This window comes from Anser cygnoides, chromosome 1 (genome assembly GCF_040182565.1).
Source record: "Anser cygnoides isolate HZ-2024a breed goose chromosome 1, Taihu_goose_T2T_genome, whole genome shotgun sequence".
NCBI lineage: Eukaryota > Metazoa > Chordata > Aves > Anseriformes > Anatidae > Anser > Anser cygnoides.
Genome location: NC_089873.1, coordinates 57494459 through 57510365, shown reverse-complemented (window position 1 = coordinate 57510365; position 15907 = coordinate 57494459). Strand labels below are relative to the sequence as shown.

The 15907-nt window shown below is 37.2% G+C and overlaps 1 protein-coding gene across 1 annotated transcript in view; it reads right to left on the bottom strand.

Annotated features, from left to right (window-relative positions):
* Positions 1 to 15907, bottom strand: part of LARGE1 (LARGE xylosyl- and glucuronyltransferase 1) — a 283073-nt gene that overhangs the window by 226430 nt on the left and 40736 nt on the right. The window lies entirely within an intron of this gene.

Genomic DNA, 15907 nt, shown 5'->3' with positions numbered 1-15907 from the left:
CTGGTTTCAAACCTATCATTATTACCCTGGTTCCTACAAATAGCTCATTACAGCAATTATCAGCTGCAACCGCAGCAGTTTGAATATTGGTAAGTCAAAAATCACTAATACAGTACAGTTCAGCAAAGCTAATGCATGCATACCAAGCACCTGGAGTCCTTTGAGATACTGCTGTAGTTGAGGTACATTAAAAGGTAGTTGGTACATTTAAAGGCTTAGAAGAATGTCTGTGTAGTTACTCTTTTTCCTCCAAATACATGTCCAGTCCTCTGCATTCATGAGAAACATTAAGGCTTAAGTTGAGACTGAGAAGGCTGAATACTTAGATCCCAATCTTTCCTTCGATAGTAACAGAGTTATATATGAAAGGGGTAAAATCCTCTGAAGTCAACAGTGTAATTCCCAGAATAGGATTCAGGAGGTTGCAATCCATATTCCTATTTGAGTTTAACTGATCATTACTGAATTATAATCACATGCCTATGCAGTCCTAAATTGTTGGGAAATCCGATAATATTATTTACATGTAATCAAAAGGGAATGATCAGTGCCTACTTAAAACCTCATTTTTCACAGAAAAAATACTCAATATTTTGATAAACAAAACAGACATAAAAAACCTAAAAAATTCCACTGCTTTGCAAGAAAATGGATATGCATGGCCTAGTGAGAGAATAGCTCTTTGTTGACAATTTCTGAGGGAAAGCAATTTCAAAACCACTAGATTTTCTCGTTATGCTTCTATCCCATCAGTAGATAAGAATTTTAACCAGTTTAAAAGCACAAAGGAATAAGCATCAATATTAACAAGAATCAAAATACTCTGTATATACGATTACATACATATAATTTTTGCATTAATCACCTCTCGCATTAAAATGCAAGCATGAGCTTTGCCTCTGGCATCTGACTATATATGTGCTTAATTTTAAATATTCTTTTCAAACGAGTGTCATGTCTAAAAAGAAAAAGTCTGGTTGCGTAAACCATTAGGTCTCTGTGTAATCCAAAGGGTTTACAAGCTCAACACACGTTCCAGTTCACACAGACAATAAAAGATGAATAAGCACAAATGAAGCCAATTTTAGCTATCTAAAAACATGATACAGAATTTAGTGGAATTCTCAGGGAAAAGGGAAAAGGGAAGGGGAAGGAATTGTTGTGGGCTAAGGTTCAACAAAAACAGACTAAAAATATCTCCAGAACACAAAACAGAACTAGAGTAACACTCCTAGGAAACCATTATAATGTTCTCATCTGTTTTAGAGAAAACATGCCATGAGCAAAATACACAGTGCCACCTTGTTAAAACTGAACTTCACCTGTGTTTTTAATTAGTTTTCCTAACGAAACTAAGTTTGTGGAATTACTCTTTGTTCTCCCCTAATAACTTCTGCATCTGTTGGGCAATTTCCACCAAATTTGACAGAACTTAACTTTCATTCATTCTCCTATCGCTCAAAATCAAAAACTATCGAGATGGAGGAACATCTTATGCATGTCCCTACAGGGGGGAGCTTGCCTCCTTCTGTTGAAACTGTACTGTCAGTGCAAAAAATAATAAATGGCTATATACCATATAATTTTAATAAGATCACGTTGGGAAAGGTTTTGCACTGTACCACTGTAGTCTGCACATAGTTCTCAGGGTATATAGATTAAATAATTCATTATATTTCCATAGACACAGCCCCCCTGGGTCCAGAGGCTTCAATTACAGTCAATTTTTATGGCTTGAATGTTGAGAAGCAGGTAGAGAAAACCATTGGAAACAAACGTGTACATCACTAACACATATTTTGTACAAATTCTTGCATACCATGCACAAAAACTACAGTGACGTTTCCAACCTGAGAAGTTAGCAGTCTTACAACAAAAAAAAATCATTTGAGGCTTTGTAAACCCACTCATGAGAGAATTATTATCCAAAACAAGGTCCAGAGGATGTGAGAACGTGGCAGCACGACACTGGCAGAGTTAAGGCTACCCATGTAACCTTTGCTGAATTTGGCTGGTTTTCCAAAACATGAAGAGAATTTATTTTGTCATTATGTGAAAATCTTCCACTTCCGCCCTAGTATTTCTGAAGAAAACATAAAAGTAAGATCTCCAGAAATGCCTACTACCAGCCTAGCTTTCCTCTGTCTGAAACGAATAACACTTTTGCTACTGACTTCAAGGAAGAAACAATAATCAACATTCTTGAAAACTGTTGTTCTGAAAACAGCATTCTGCTCTCAGTTTAGCTCCAAAAGCTAAGTTGATTTCCGTCTTTTTTTTTTTTTTAAATCTCACTAGAAAATTAAAGTTTTTCACTAGAAACCTGAAATAGGTATTTCAATGATCAAACATTCCTACATGAAAAAAAAAAAAAATTTACTTTTTAACTGTCCTTTTTCCTAGAATAATTCACTAAATCATAATAAAGGTAAATTATGAAAAAAGCACAGCAAGATCCACAATGCAATACACATACATGCATTCTTTATATATGTACTTATATTTTAGTTTAACCCTTTCATGAAACATTAAGCCTTCCAAACAGGAAGTGGCCTGGGCCAAAGTCTCTGTATTTTCTCTGTTTCTCAGAAAAGTCAACAGAAGAATCTAAATACTAGATTTTTCACCAGTGCTTCTGTTTTACAGCTATCTGCATTCAAGACTGATCTTACTTGTTTCTTAAAAGCAAGTGAATTTTATTTTTCTGAAACAGCTCTTCTACAATTACCTAAGACTACAAAATGGGTTCCTTCCCCTTGTGATATGTATGTTGCCTGAAAAAATGAAGCTTCAGTTCTCCTGCTTACCCCCAAGCCAGTCTCATTTACCCTCCCTGACTGCACCTCAATATATTTTCAAAGCAGTGTAAACCCCATACAGAAGAGAAACCCAAGGCAGAGAGATTATTTAGGATCATCTATAGCACAGGTGGGATTAGAATTTGGTAGAAGGGTAAACACCATGTACTACAGACAGTGTACTGCAAACCACACCTACTTTCTTTATAGCCAAAAATACTGTCATTACTAGCAAAATCAGTTAAATGAATTCTATAGGCAAACATAGGAAGACTACCAGGAACCCTTGTGATGGCTCCATATGCACCTTCCACTTAGTTAAAAGGATGTGGCCTACAGTTATTCACATTCTCTCCCTCCCCTTTCTTATTTTGCTGATTTTTGCCACGATGAGTACTTGAAAAGAAATCTATGCACACTCCTCAAATCAGTACAAAATCCTCAGTGATTTCAGTATGTTCAAAACATGCAGTAAAAGGATTTAGCTGCTGCTATAATTGGTACCTGCTCATAGGGGATATAATTCAGATCTGTATATCCTATAAAAATCAAGTAACCAAAGTTTAATTTCCAAATAATCTAGAATTTCAAAAATAGGAACCTTTTAAATACCTTCCATTGTTTGTGTATTAGCACCTCCAACACCTTCCATCCCACCTACTTAATCACAGAATTATGCACAGAGATGATATATAAAACATGCTCTTCATATTCCATATATACACAGGTTGCATTCATATTAAATAAAACACACACAGCCCATTTAAAAGTCTACTATATTCACCTTTATGTCAATAAATGACTTGACATTTAAAAATATACACTATACATAGTGTATTTTTAGGAGCAAAAACGTAATTTCAGTAGACTTTAGGCTGTCCATGTATCATTAGCACTTTTATGAGAACATCAACAGATTCTCTACTTGGGGTGGGGGGGGTGGGGGGGAGCATGGAAGCCTCTTGAGTGCAATTATCTTAAAATTTGTCCTCTTTCATTCAATTTTATCATTCAATTAACTTAGAGAAGGATGAATTAGTTGGTTGTGATTCTGTAGACCAGAATCCTAAGACAGTACCTGATTCGCAGCTTGCTTTTCACCTAATACAAAGTACATCCAGTGGAGTCAGTCAAATTAGTTTTATACTGTAACAATATAATTAAGAAAACATTCATATCCTCACTATTTAATTCAGATTCAGGAAAAATTAAGCTCTTCGTAAGTCTCCACCGTTTTGCTTTTTCTCACTTGTTTTTTCCAATTGTCTAGGAATTCCAACAAGTCAGTCTGTCCTTTACTCCTATGATCTGAAATATGATTCAAAGCAGCTTCATAACTGACTGTCTTCAAATAAATGTTTTTTGTCTGCAAATATCTAGCACAGTCAAAAGGACAGCTTCACTTTTATGCAGATTGAGATGGAATGACATAATCAGAACTCGTCTCTTCTGCGCAACGCAACTTTCTGCATCACCTTTTTTTCCCCTCATGAAACTTTTCAGAGTTGTATTTTTTTTAATTATTTGTGATGGAAGAAACACAGAGGATTTCACCTTTTCTATTAGGTATGACTGAGACCAGAAGAGAGCACAGATATATTTCCCCTGAAGGTCTTGGTTTTATTTCTCACCAAAAAAAAGAATGTTTGTCTGTCTAGGTATTTCCCATTCATAACTTCTGCCTAATTTCATCTAAATTTGACAGAACATCAGCAGTTTCAGTAGATGAAATTCTTGCTAGTTTTGCAGAAATCAGCCAGTAAGTGTAGGAAGAGGAACGAAGTGAGTGTTCCCAGTGAAGGAAGGTAATTACACCTCAATCTTTACCGAACAGTTTAGCATGTGAATGGGCTTGCAGTAGCCACCCTGCCTGTTGTTAATTCTCCAGCCAAGTAAGGAGGTGATGTGAGAGGGATCTAAGAACATTATGTAGAGAGGTAAATTAGGAGAACAGGATACATTTCAATAGAAAATCAGTCCTCATTAGTTCAGCTGTTTATGAAACAACCTGCTTTACATTTAAATTCCATGCTTAGCGCGTTATTGAGCACTGTGGTTAGCAGAACAAATAGCGTTTTGACATCCAAAGAGACTGAAAACTGAACCATTCAAAAAAGAGAAATTTAGTCAGAATTATGACAACTCTTTACTGATGTAAAACCCAGAAGATCTGTAAAGAGGTATCAGACAGTTTGAAAAGCAACTAGTTTGAGGGGTGTCATTAGGAAAGCAGAGATCCGAGTGTCCTTGCTGTCCCAAATGAATGCCAAACTAGAACATCAGGAAGAAGGAGTTCAAGAACCCTTTCAGTTCTGTTCAGAGCTCAGGTTTTAAAACTGATCTCCTCATACCTTCACAGAAGATGGCATTTTCCTTATAAAAATGGTCTTAATCGCATCAAATTAAATAACCCAACTCTCCATATGAACTGAATGCACTGAACATCTCCTTTTTACCTCTATCCAACTAACATGGTGTATTTGTAATGGGTACTTCTTTATGTTGCCAGGTCAAATGGGAAAAAAAAATAATAAACCTCCTTTTGTCCAAGAGCAGCAATCTTTGTCTGTTCTAGGAAAACATGCAATGAGCTCCCTAAGTCAGCAGCCTTCATAATAGAAAAATACGATCTTGAATCTTCTAGAAAATAATTTGTTCATTTGATGATAAAGATCAAATATCTTCACGTCTCATATCAGTTCAAGAAAGTATTTTGGGCAACGTTTTAGATCTCAAAGATGGCAACTTCCTTTAATGTATGTAGCTCTTCAGTCTGTGCTGATCTCTCTGCAACACATCCACAGAGAGCAGCACACCACTCCTATGCCTCAATTTCAGTAACAAGACGAGCCAAAGCAATAGCTCCCCTCTGCTTATTTCCAAATTACATTCCCCTTTTCTAAACAGGTTATTTACAGTTCTGGATGAGCAGCACTACAGATAAGTGTTTACACTACAGATGTATAATGGTTTCAGTATTTCCCTATTTTGCAAAAGTACCTTCCCTGATCGTATGTGCTCTCCTTTAGGATTACATTGCAGTCACAGTTATAATCATCTTGCAGTTGACAGTTACACCCAGGCCTTTTTGTTCCTTGGTCATTTTCAAGTAGTAATATTCCCAACATATAAAACAAACAAACAAAAAAACAGTATTACGACTACATGCAATGGGCATGATCTTCCACTTAATACTACGCATCTTCTTTTTCTGTCCAGCTCTACCATATAGTATTCCAGTGCTCCATGCTATCAACAGCTTTCAGCTCTCTTATTTCTTGTGCCAACTTCCTTAACGAGAAAGCTTTAAAAATATTTTTGAATCTGATCTTTGAGGTACTCCAGCAGCATTCTCCCTCCTATCTAGCATTATCTTCAACCTTCCTTATTGACTCATTCCTTATTTTAAACTCTATTTTGTTTTACCTTGACCAGCAATACCTCACATAACAGTACATCAGATGTTTCACTGAAATCCACATAAATTTCTCTTCCTGCCCTTTTCTAAAAAAAATAAAAAATAAAAAATTAGCTGTCTATGTTAGATAGCAAGTTTGTGTAGTACAACCTTTCTTTGGTAAATTCACTATGTATTTCATCTCATTTACTGTTCATCCCCATGCCTGTAAGTATCCTTTCCTTCAAAATATGTTCTAAAGTAACGCACTGAGATCAGACTAACAGGTTTCTAGTCATGCCAATGTCTCTGCATCAGTTTTACAAAGAGACACCACAGGTGCCCTTTTCCAGCCATATAAAACCACCTCATATTTGATACATTCCAAAAAAATCCTAGCTAGTGGATTTACAATTTCATGTGCTGCTTACTTCTATATTCAGAACTGGGGATTATCAGGTCTGTTCAGTTTCAACACATTAAGCTCTTTGAGGTTTGCTTCCACCTCAGAAATGGCAATTTCCATTTCTATATATACCTCTTCCCAAAAGCTACCCTGCCTTCCCTACACACCCTACATTACTATCTTTACTGAAAACAACAGCAGAGCATTAATTTAGCTTTCGGGACAGATGCAGATTACCTTTAATCACCACCAATCATTTCTGTATGGTATTTTCATTTTTCCTTTCTCATCCTCTCGTTATGAGTTACAGAACTGTTTACTATGTGCTTTGACTTTCTTTAAAAAGAAATCTACTGTTCTGCATTGGTGACAAACTTGAGTGCTGAACGTGTGTTGAAAGATATCCCATAAATAGGAACAATTTCATTTACCAGTGGGAATTATTGAATTAATCCAAAAAAAAAAAAAAAGAGAATTTTAAGAACTTGTGAAACTGGTACACCCTTCAATCTGAAAACTGGGCTGTGGAGACCTTGCAGAAATACATGTAGAGAAGCAATAGAGGTCAGCACAGAAGCTGTGGAGATTTTAAACTCACCCTTTATTTTCCTAATGCAAATAGATCTTTGCATCACCAGCTTTTAACAGATTTTGTTCATTTTTCCACGACAGTGAAGATGTGAGGAAAACACTAACACATGAACATCAATGACTCTGAAAGCAGCTGTGTTGCTGCAAGGTACAAACTAAATAGGTTAATTCCTAACTGCAACGGATGACCAGGCTACCACAAGGCAGGTAGTTAACTTGTGCCAGATGCTCAGAAAGTCAAAATACATGCTCTTCTCCTATGCAAAAATGCAGTAGGTACAAGGTATTTCACCCCTCAACCGAAAAAGGAAAAATTACCATATACTGTTACGGAGTCAGGGTAAGTATATGGACAGTCAACACATGCAGCTGGCATAGGGTATCTTGTTACCCATATTTATCTGCTCAGAATCCTCTAAATCTACACACAGGTTACTTAATCCCCCCCAAACCACTTCGGTGGCCTTCCCCTGGACGCACATAATTACAGCTTTCCTGTGTCAAGGAGCCCAAAATTGGCCACAGTACTGTACATGTGCCTCACAAGCACGGAACAGAGGAGAATAATAATTTACCTCAACTTGCTGGCTACAGTCTTGCTAATACAAGCCAGTATGTTATTGGCATTCTTTGCTTCCAGGACAAACTGTTGACTGATCTTCCATTTCTTGTCAATTTGGACCCCCTTTTCTGAAAAGCTACTTTTTTGCCAGTCTGCCCCCTGTACCCACTGTATGGGTTAGTTCTAGCCCAGGTGCAGGACTTTGCATTTGCCTTTTATTCTTTCTCTCTTGATTTCTTTCTTCCTTGGGTTCTGTCTTATTTCCCTTCCCACCTCCAGATTGTAAGCCACAGGTAAATATGGTACTAAACCAGAATTTCCAAGACAGTTAAGTCTTGGAAATTAAGTCTCTCCCGCTTTCTTAGCTTTGTAATCAAGGAATACTTACTCACAACATGACTATTCTATACAAAAATAAGCACCCAGCATAACATAACTTTCAAACTCTTCTGCTATCAGCACACTGCCCTGTAGGCTATTTTAACTAATCTTACTTTCCCCTTTCAGAAACTCTCACATCATATTGCAAGTTCAGAGAGAAAGAAAGAAAAAAACCTCTGCCCATCTACTATCTGTCTTCTTGGCATTGTGCCTTAGCCATCCTTATTTCTTTATTTTCCCTTTATCTCCTAAACAAAGGCTAGTAATTTGGCCTATTGTCAGGAAGGGGATATAAATTTGGTCCCTTATCTCAGAATGCAATTCCAGATTGCTATGAGGGCTGAAATTTGCTCCTGTTTTTTTTTTTTGTTTTAAAATCAAATAGCTACATTACCTTGATTTCATAGCTAATGGGGGTGGGAGATGTCCTACTTCTGAATGTGCTATTTACAGAACAGTCTCATGTCAGTGCTAAAACACAGAAGGAATGAGTCATCTCTATCCCTTACATGAAAAACTAAAATGATTACTTAAGTACTTACAACCCCCCTGACCAGTTCTCCTGTTCTAGCAACACACCAAGAGCAGCACTGTTATGCATCACTTGGGTAAGGAGTGAACATGCATCTTCACCCCACCAGGCATGCCATATGTAGAGCATTAACGAACTGGGGCAAAGAAGATTTATATAATAGCTTTATACACTAATCGTATAGTTTCCAGACCTCCACAGTTGGCAAATACAAAAAAAAGATGGTGCCCTATTTGTTAAGATAATTACTCAGAGGATCCCACAACACAGGAGAAAATCCATATAAAATCAGTATGACATAACTATCTTCTCCGTTCTCAAAATATATTTAACAGTCTAGAAAGTACCATTATGGAAAATTCTATTGTCTTTCACATTATCATCCAAATACCCGTAGCAGACATCCCAGCAACACGTGGACTAATATGAAGCAATTCAAAGAAGGTAAGCAGGAAGACTGGTTTAAGGCTTAAGTTTGCTATTTAGGTTGTCTGTTTGGGGAAGAGAACTGTTAGTGAGGAATACAGCAGTGCTAACGTACCCCATGTTTAGTGATCCAGGTTGAAAACAGTGCAAAATCCCCTGTAAGTATTCATCAAAATTATTCTATGAACAATGCCATAACAACCGAGACTTAAAGATTTTATTTATGTTAAATTGATTTGAGGGTTATGCAAAATGAGGAAACTGCAGTATTGGTTGAAGAAAAAAGTGTGCAGTATGCTAATCGCAGCCAGCTTTGCCAAGCCACCTCTGTCCCAATCGCAGTAACTCTTCATTCCAGCTACAGATCTCCCTTGAATAGGGATCCTCAGTTAATGCCAGCCAGCATAGCAAACTGAGTTGAGAAAAGAGATCCAAACAAGACAGGAGCACCAGAGTCTTTTACATGAAGCTTCTTTTGGAGTTGAATATTGCGGTGTTGATCCCTTCACAAAGACAGTTATAGAGTGGCAGGCAAAAGCTAAAATTTAACATGATACTATTACTATTTACTAAGCATAATCAACACATGACACTTGGAAACCACAGAAAGATGTGATCTCTCTCCAAACTTCAAATATGCAGTAAAATGAGAGAAGATGAATTGGGGATCCAATATAGTATAGACAATGAAATTGATAGATTTTACCCTAATGTAACTTTATATAAACATTCTTTTCTTGAAAAGATGCTTCTTTCATGCACAGTGACAGAGGGTTGCAAAGGATGTGCGTTTTAAGGAGGAATTTAGTCAAGAAAAATAAGTTACTGTTTGCAAATACATATGAAGAACAAACAGCTTTTTTATGCATGAGGAGAGAAATTCTAATCATAATGGTCAGCATGAAAAAAGGTGATAATAATCAAGAAGATCCTATAATAAGTCTGTAATGCTGGTAGAGTGTGAAGAAGGGAGACTAAGGATTGAAAGACTACTGCCAGTATCCTACTGCTGTCAAATGTCTTGATGACTGCTGGATAGTTCTGAGCACGAAAGATAACTAGCTCAATAATCAAAGTTCTTTAGCACACAAATAGTAGTTCTTTTCACCTCAGTGGGACTATGAACATAGAGCTAAAGCATAAAATAAATGATATGGGAACGAGGAGGAAAACAATTATAAGACAGTACAAGGGATTCTTCAATTGAGACAACACATCTCACTCGTACCCACCTACCCAAAGACAAAAGTAGGTGGATGTTCAAAAGCCTTGCAGAAATACTCTCGCGTAAAGCCAGATGGTTATTCTTTATTAGTTACAGACCTTTAATCCCTTATCTATATCGCTATTGCCTTGAGATTAGATCAGTGGAAGCTGTGCTTTACAAAGCCGTAACTTAAGTTTGCATTGTCCTATTTCTGTAGCTATACATCCACATCACAAGCATGAGACACCTCCACCCCAGCTGCGGGCTGTCAGTGGGAAAGCTGCAACTGCAACACCCAAAATGTGGACAGTGAGAGGCATGCCACCATCGCTTCCCATGCCTTCTTATACAGTTCCGCTGTAGCAGCAGGTCTGGCCCCAAGTAGCTGACCACATACGAAGAAAGGCATCTGTCTTTCAAGCCTCAAAGAGCCACTGTCCATCTTCTCTGAGGAAGAGGTTGCTGGAGGATGAATGAAAGCATCATACAGGCCAAGTCTGGCCCCTCAGCTGCTGTTTGTATCAAGCTGATGTGAATCACATAAAACTGACCCACAGATTAGGCAGAAATTTTAGTGAGCATATTCAGTGTATTTCCCCTGCCTGCCTGCTGATAATGGAAAACAAGTTTTAGACAACTAAGCCTCTACTTACTCTGCAGAACGTTTAACCACACGAAACAGGTAACATATGCAGGATGTTCATCCTAAGGGCATTTTCTTTTTCATCCTTTGGATTTTTCTTGTTTTCTGAGATCTCACCGTCCAATGTATGCTGGAAAGCTCATTTTTCTCAACTTCTTCACGAACAACCCACAGACCAGACACCTTCTGAGCTACTTTGTGCAATGACCATGCTCTTAAAGAAAGTAAAATTATGCTCTTAAACCCAGTACTGTACCAGGCTACTGGCTGGGCTGTATTTATACTTTATGGAGTAAGAGAAAAATATACACTTAACTCCAAATGGATACTTTAAAAATGCTCTGTACTTACATTTAACTTTGAAATTCACATCATCTCATGCAATCTATCCAGACGATGAAGTGCTATTTAGTAGCAGGCACAGAAATGAAGTCCCTCAAAGCACAAAAACTATTCGAAGATTAGCGAAGGCTTACAGACTGTGTGAAGAATTTATTTTCCCTTTTTTCATGATTTTATTATAGCCCTTCTTTCCAAATTTGGTTATATAAACAGACTTCAATAAGCACTAACTTCATGCCAATGTCTGCCATCTCTTGGTTACCCACACAGAAAACATGAAAACACATCATGGTTTCTACTCCGCTTTTTGACTGTGGAAAAGAAGCATGCTTCTATTAAGACTCACATAACAAACATTTTTTAAAATGTCACCCAAGAACAAACAATGAAGAACAAAACGTATTTTCCTGAAAAATGTATGGATAAGTGAAAACAGGGAGCAATGTTCTCCTTCCCTCATTACTTCATCCATTACTGATAATGCTATAAGAGATTCAGTAGCATTTACAAATCTAACAATTAGAGACTTTATAAACTAGTACAGCATAAACTTAAATATCACAACATATTACTAGATAAATTGACATTAACAAGAAATCCCTGACTAGCTTTTTTGTTAAAAATCAATCCCCATTATAAAAGAATTTGGATAATGTGCTAAATGTGGATAAAATGTGCTATATTGACTGTCCTCATTAAAAGCACAAACAGCAGATCTAATAAGCAGCAGCAGCAGTAATTGGCTGGATGGTTTGGTTTCAAACAAATTAAGAGCATACCAGAAAGTCCCCCTGAAAGGAAAGTAGGACTCCTAGATCTGGTATCTGGCAGGGAAACTCAATATATAAAAGAACGTCAAATTGCCTTCTCTTGCTAAATGCAATATGACAGAATTGGTGATAAATAAGCAAGCTCTGTTTTGCAAATTATCAAATGCAAAGTGAAGTGCTATGGGCATGTCCTGCAGTTGTTCACATCCCACTTCACTGAGTATGTTGATTACCATTTTATGAGCACAGACAAGTCCTTTTCTTGTCCACAATTTTTTTCCAAAATAATTCTGCTTCTCACTCCAAAATATAGCCAAGCTCCCAGTCACTGTTCTGCATAATAGTCTCTTTTAGTATCTCTGCACTATTCAGTTTTGAAGCTATTCAAGCAGCAGGACTTTCTAGAGATTGCTATTTCTCCCAAGGTTAAAATAAAAATCATACACGTGATAGGGAAATGACAGGTTTCCCCAGAAATATTGGATGGACTGAATGTGCCAAGCAAACATTGCTGTATTATAAGCAAAGATAAGGAAGACTTTATATAGCTCAGCCAATTATTTTTGCACCTTTTTATCCAGAATTATCTAATTTTTTATAATCAGTTTCAATCCTCAAGTACCTTTTTCCAAATTGAAAATAATCCAGGCACAAGATAAAATTTAGATTTTGACCATTTCTCCAACTTTCTCAGAAAGCCTAATGTACACACACATTCATCTCTCTATTCATCTCTCTCCTTCTCAACACTGTGTTTTTCTTGTGTTTGTTAACAACGAACAAACTAAAGAATTCTCCTCTTTCCTATCCAAACCCAAAATAAAAATAGTTACTATGGGAGTATCAGACCACCACCTGTCTTACCAAAGGCCCTCCAGAGCATATGCAGCACTCTCCGGCTGGTAACACAGACAGAAATAATGTGCATTCCCCAGGACAAGTTACCAGGAGATGGTAATGCTGAGATTTAACTTCTTCAAAGGCAAGGATACTAGAAACATGCATGAAGCTGCCCTGCTAATATACGATTGTGGGCGCAATTAGTCAACCAGAAACTTTCCTTTGGGAATGATGGACAAGAGAAGAATGTAATTATTGCATTAAATAGGAATGAACAGGTTACGTTAGTAAAGTCTGGAAATAAACTTTCTGAGCAGTAAGGCTTTTTTTTCTGCAAGATAACAGATAACATATAAGAAATAGATGTGCAAGGATCAACACAAAAATGATGCATCTGTTTTCTACCACAGATGCAGAAGGTCCTTTAGCTGGGATACTGGAATGCTTTTAGGTGACTAAAAAAATGAAGTTGGATTTCTACAGCTCTTTTACAGTCTTTGAACCTCATAGTAGGTTCCTTCCTGGGGAACCAAATCATCAAAGGTTAAAATAGGAAAACCAAAACACATTGCCATTAAATAATAAGTAGCTTGGCCACACCATGAGCTGGTCTAACTTGTCACAACTCCAGCTGCACCAAATATACGAGCGATTGCAGTTATAGTCAGGCTCCTATATAACAGGAAAATATTGATGAGATTAAGTATTCAGTTACCCTACATTCAAAACCAAACACCTGCAAGCAGAAATGTTCAAAGATTTCTGAAGTCAAACCAAGTGTCTCTGAGTATAGCCTGCAAAGTCCAGGAGGCCTAGTAGTTTTGTAAGTGGCAGCAGAGGCAACATGCAGGCAACAGCAACATAAGGAACTGGGAAAGCACAAAACAGAGGTGTTAATCCAAGCAAGATACAAAATACCAGCCATTTTCTGAAGTGAAGTTTAGTTACAGGCCTGCTAAGAACCACTCAATTCAACACGGTCCATTAAGGAACCTGCCTTTTCTAGGCCATCAGCCAGAAGAGCAGAACATCAGGTCTACAGTTCAAGATTAGGATGAACACTTTAACGCACTGGAACAAGACACATGTATTCTTGACTAACACTGAGGAAATGAAACTGATCCCTTTAACATTCTTGATGTTCTTGTTGGGCACTTGAACTCTTTTTCACATATCCTACAGAAAGTTACTCACCTGCCGTCTCATACCATATTCCTGCAAAATAAGATGCACTACTAATGACTTGCTAACTTACATTTCCCTCTTGAATTACTGATAATTCACCCTACTTCCTACACAGGATGGCTGACAATTGGCCTGTCATGTGGCTTGGCCTCTTTGCCAAGAAATTGTTAATGTTGTCTGCAAGGGAATTTGGTTCTCCAGACAGGAGTTAACTCATTTATGAAGTGGAACTTCATGGGATTTATTTAATTCAGTTTTTGCAGCTGCAAAATATTAATTTTTTCCTTTCTCATCTTTCTCTATCACATCTCTGCAGGCCAATTAGATGTACAAATCAGATATACAGAAAGGATGTTCAACGTATATAGAGTGTGTGCGGCCTGAAGCACGGTCGTATTGGCAGATGACTGATAGGTAAACAGAGGAAGATGCTTAAGACAAATTAATGAAATGACAGTTTTATTGAAAATGTCTTTTTTTTTTTTTTTTACTAACGTACAAAATTCCAGCAGTTAGGCTAGTGCACAATCTCAGTTTTTATATGTATCTATATCACATGGCTCTGAACATATGAAAATGTGACCCATAAGGGCTTTGAAACTAAAAGACAAATAAAAATGCAGCCTAATTAAAAAACAAGCAAACAAACAAAAAACAACAACTAAAAACAACTTATGATACTGTAAGGTAGAACATATATAATTAGAAAAAAACACAAGCCATATGTAAGTAACTGGCATTGGTAGAATGAGTTACATAAATTGATGCTTAGTTGAGTATCTGCGCTTCAGAAAAAATATTCACTTCAGATCAAAGAAAAAAATGGAAAAGATCAGTCACACTGATGAATGGTGTGTCTTGAAACTTCTGTATACCGGTAGGAGGAGATCAACCCCCCCAAAAAAATTAAAATAAAATAATTTTTTTTAAAAAGAGCCTTTTTTTCCAGTACCTCAGCACATTCACCCAGGATGCTGTAGACACTTCCAGCTTACTCCTTCAGCTGAAGCAATCTTACCATCCAGCTGCTGTTGCACAAACACAGTTAACGGACAGAATATCTCATGCTGATGCTGTTTCACTTAGCATTGTATTGACCAGCTTCCACTCAGGTAGGAAATATAAACCTGGGCATCCCACCTCAGAGAAGAGCAACACAAATCATGGGGAAATGCAAAGGTATGGGCCTTTTTACCCTTTATGGTACAGCAAAGAGAAACTTAACTGCTCTGCAACAATTATCACACTAACACTGGCTACAATACTAAAATCAGCTTTGGCTGATCTAAAACTGAACTGTCACCCAGAACTGCAGTATTGCCTTCCTTCTTGCTTCAGGTTTCTTATTTCTGCAGAACATCAATGAATGGAAGTACGGTTGCATTTTGGGAGTTTGACACAGTACACTTCACAAGAAAGTGACATGACATTAACAGTTTGCCCAACCTGATTGACAAAGTCACATCCAAAATCGCTGCCAACTTTAGTCACCAAGGAAGCATAGCCTCAGTCAATTGCTTTTGAAGGCAAATAGGTCAAAACTCCTTACCCATTATCTACTGGAATGCTACGACAAACTTCAAAAATAAGAAGGCACAAGATTTTCAGAAACACTATTCATAAACCAGCTCTAAGGGCTGAAAAACAAGTGGTTATTTCTCTTACAAATTTTGTTCTTTTGCTTTTGACAAAGTTATTTTTCTTCCTAGTATCTGTAATAAAAATTGAAATTAACTCAACTCAATTTTATGTACTTCTTCATTCATACTCTACCAAAATGATTATATCAAACACAGAACAATAAATGTATACCTGTTTCTATGAGTG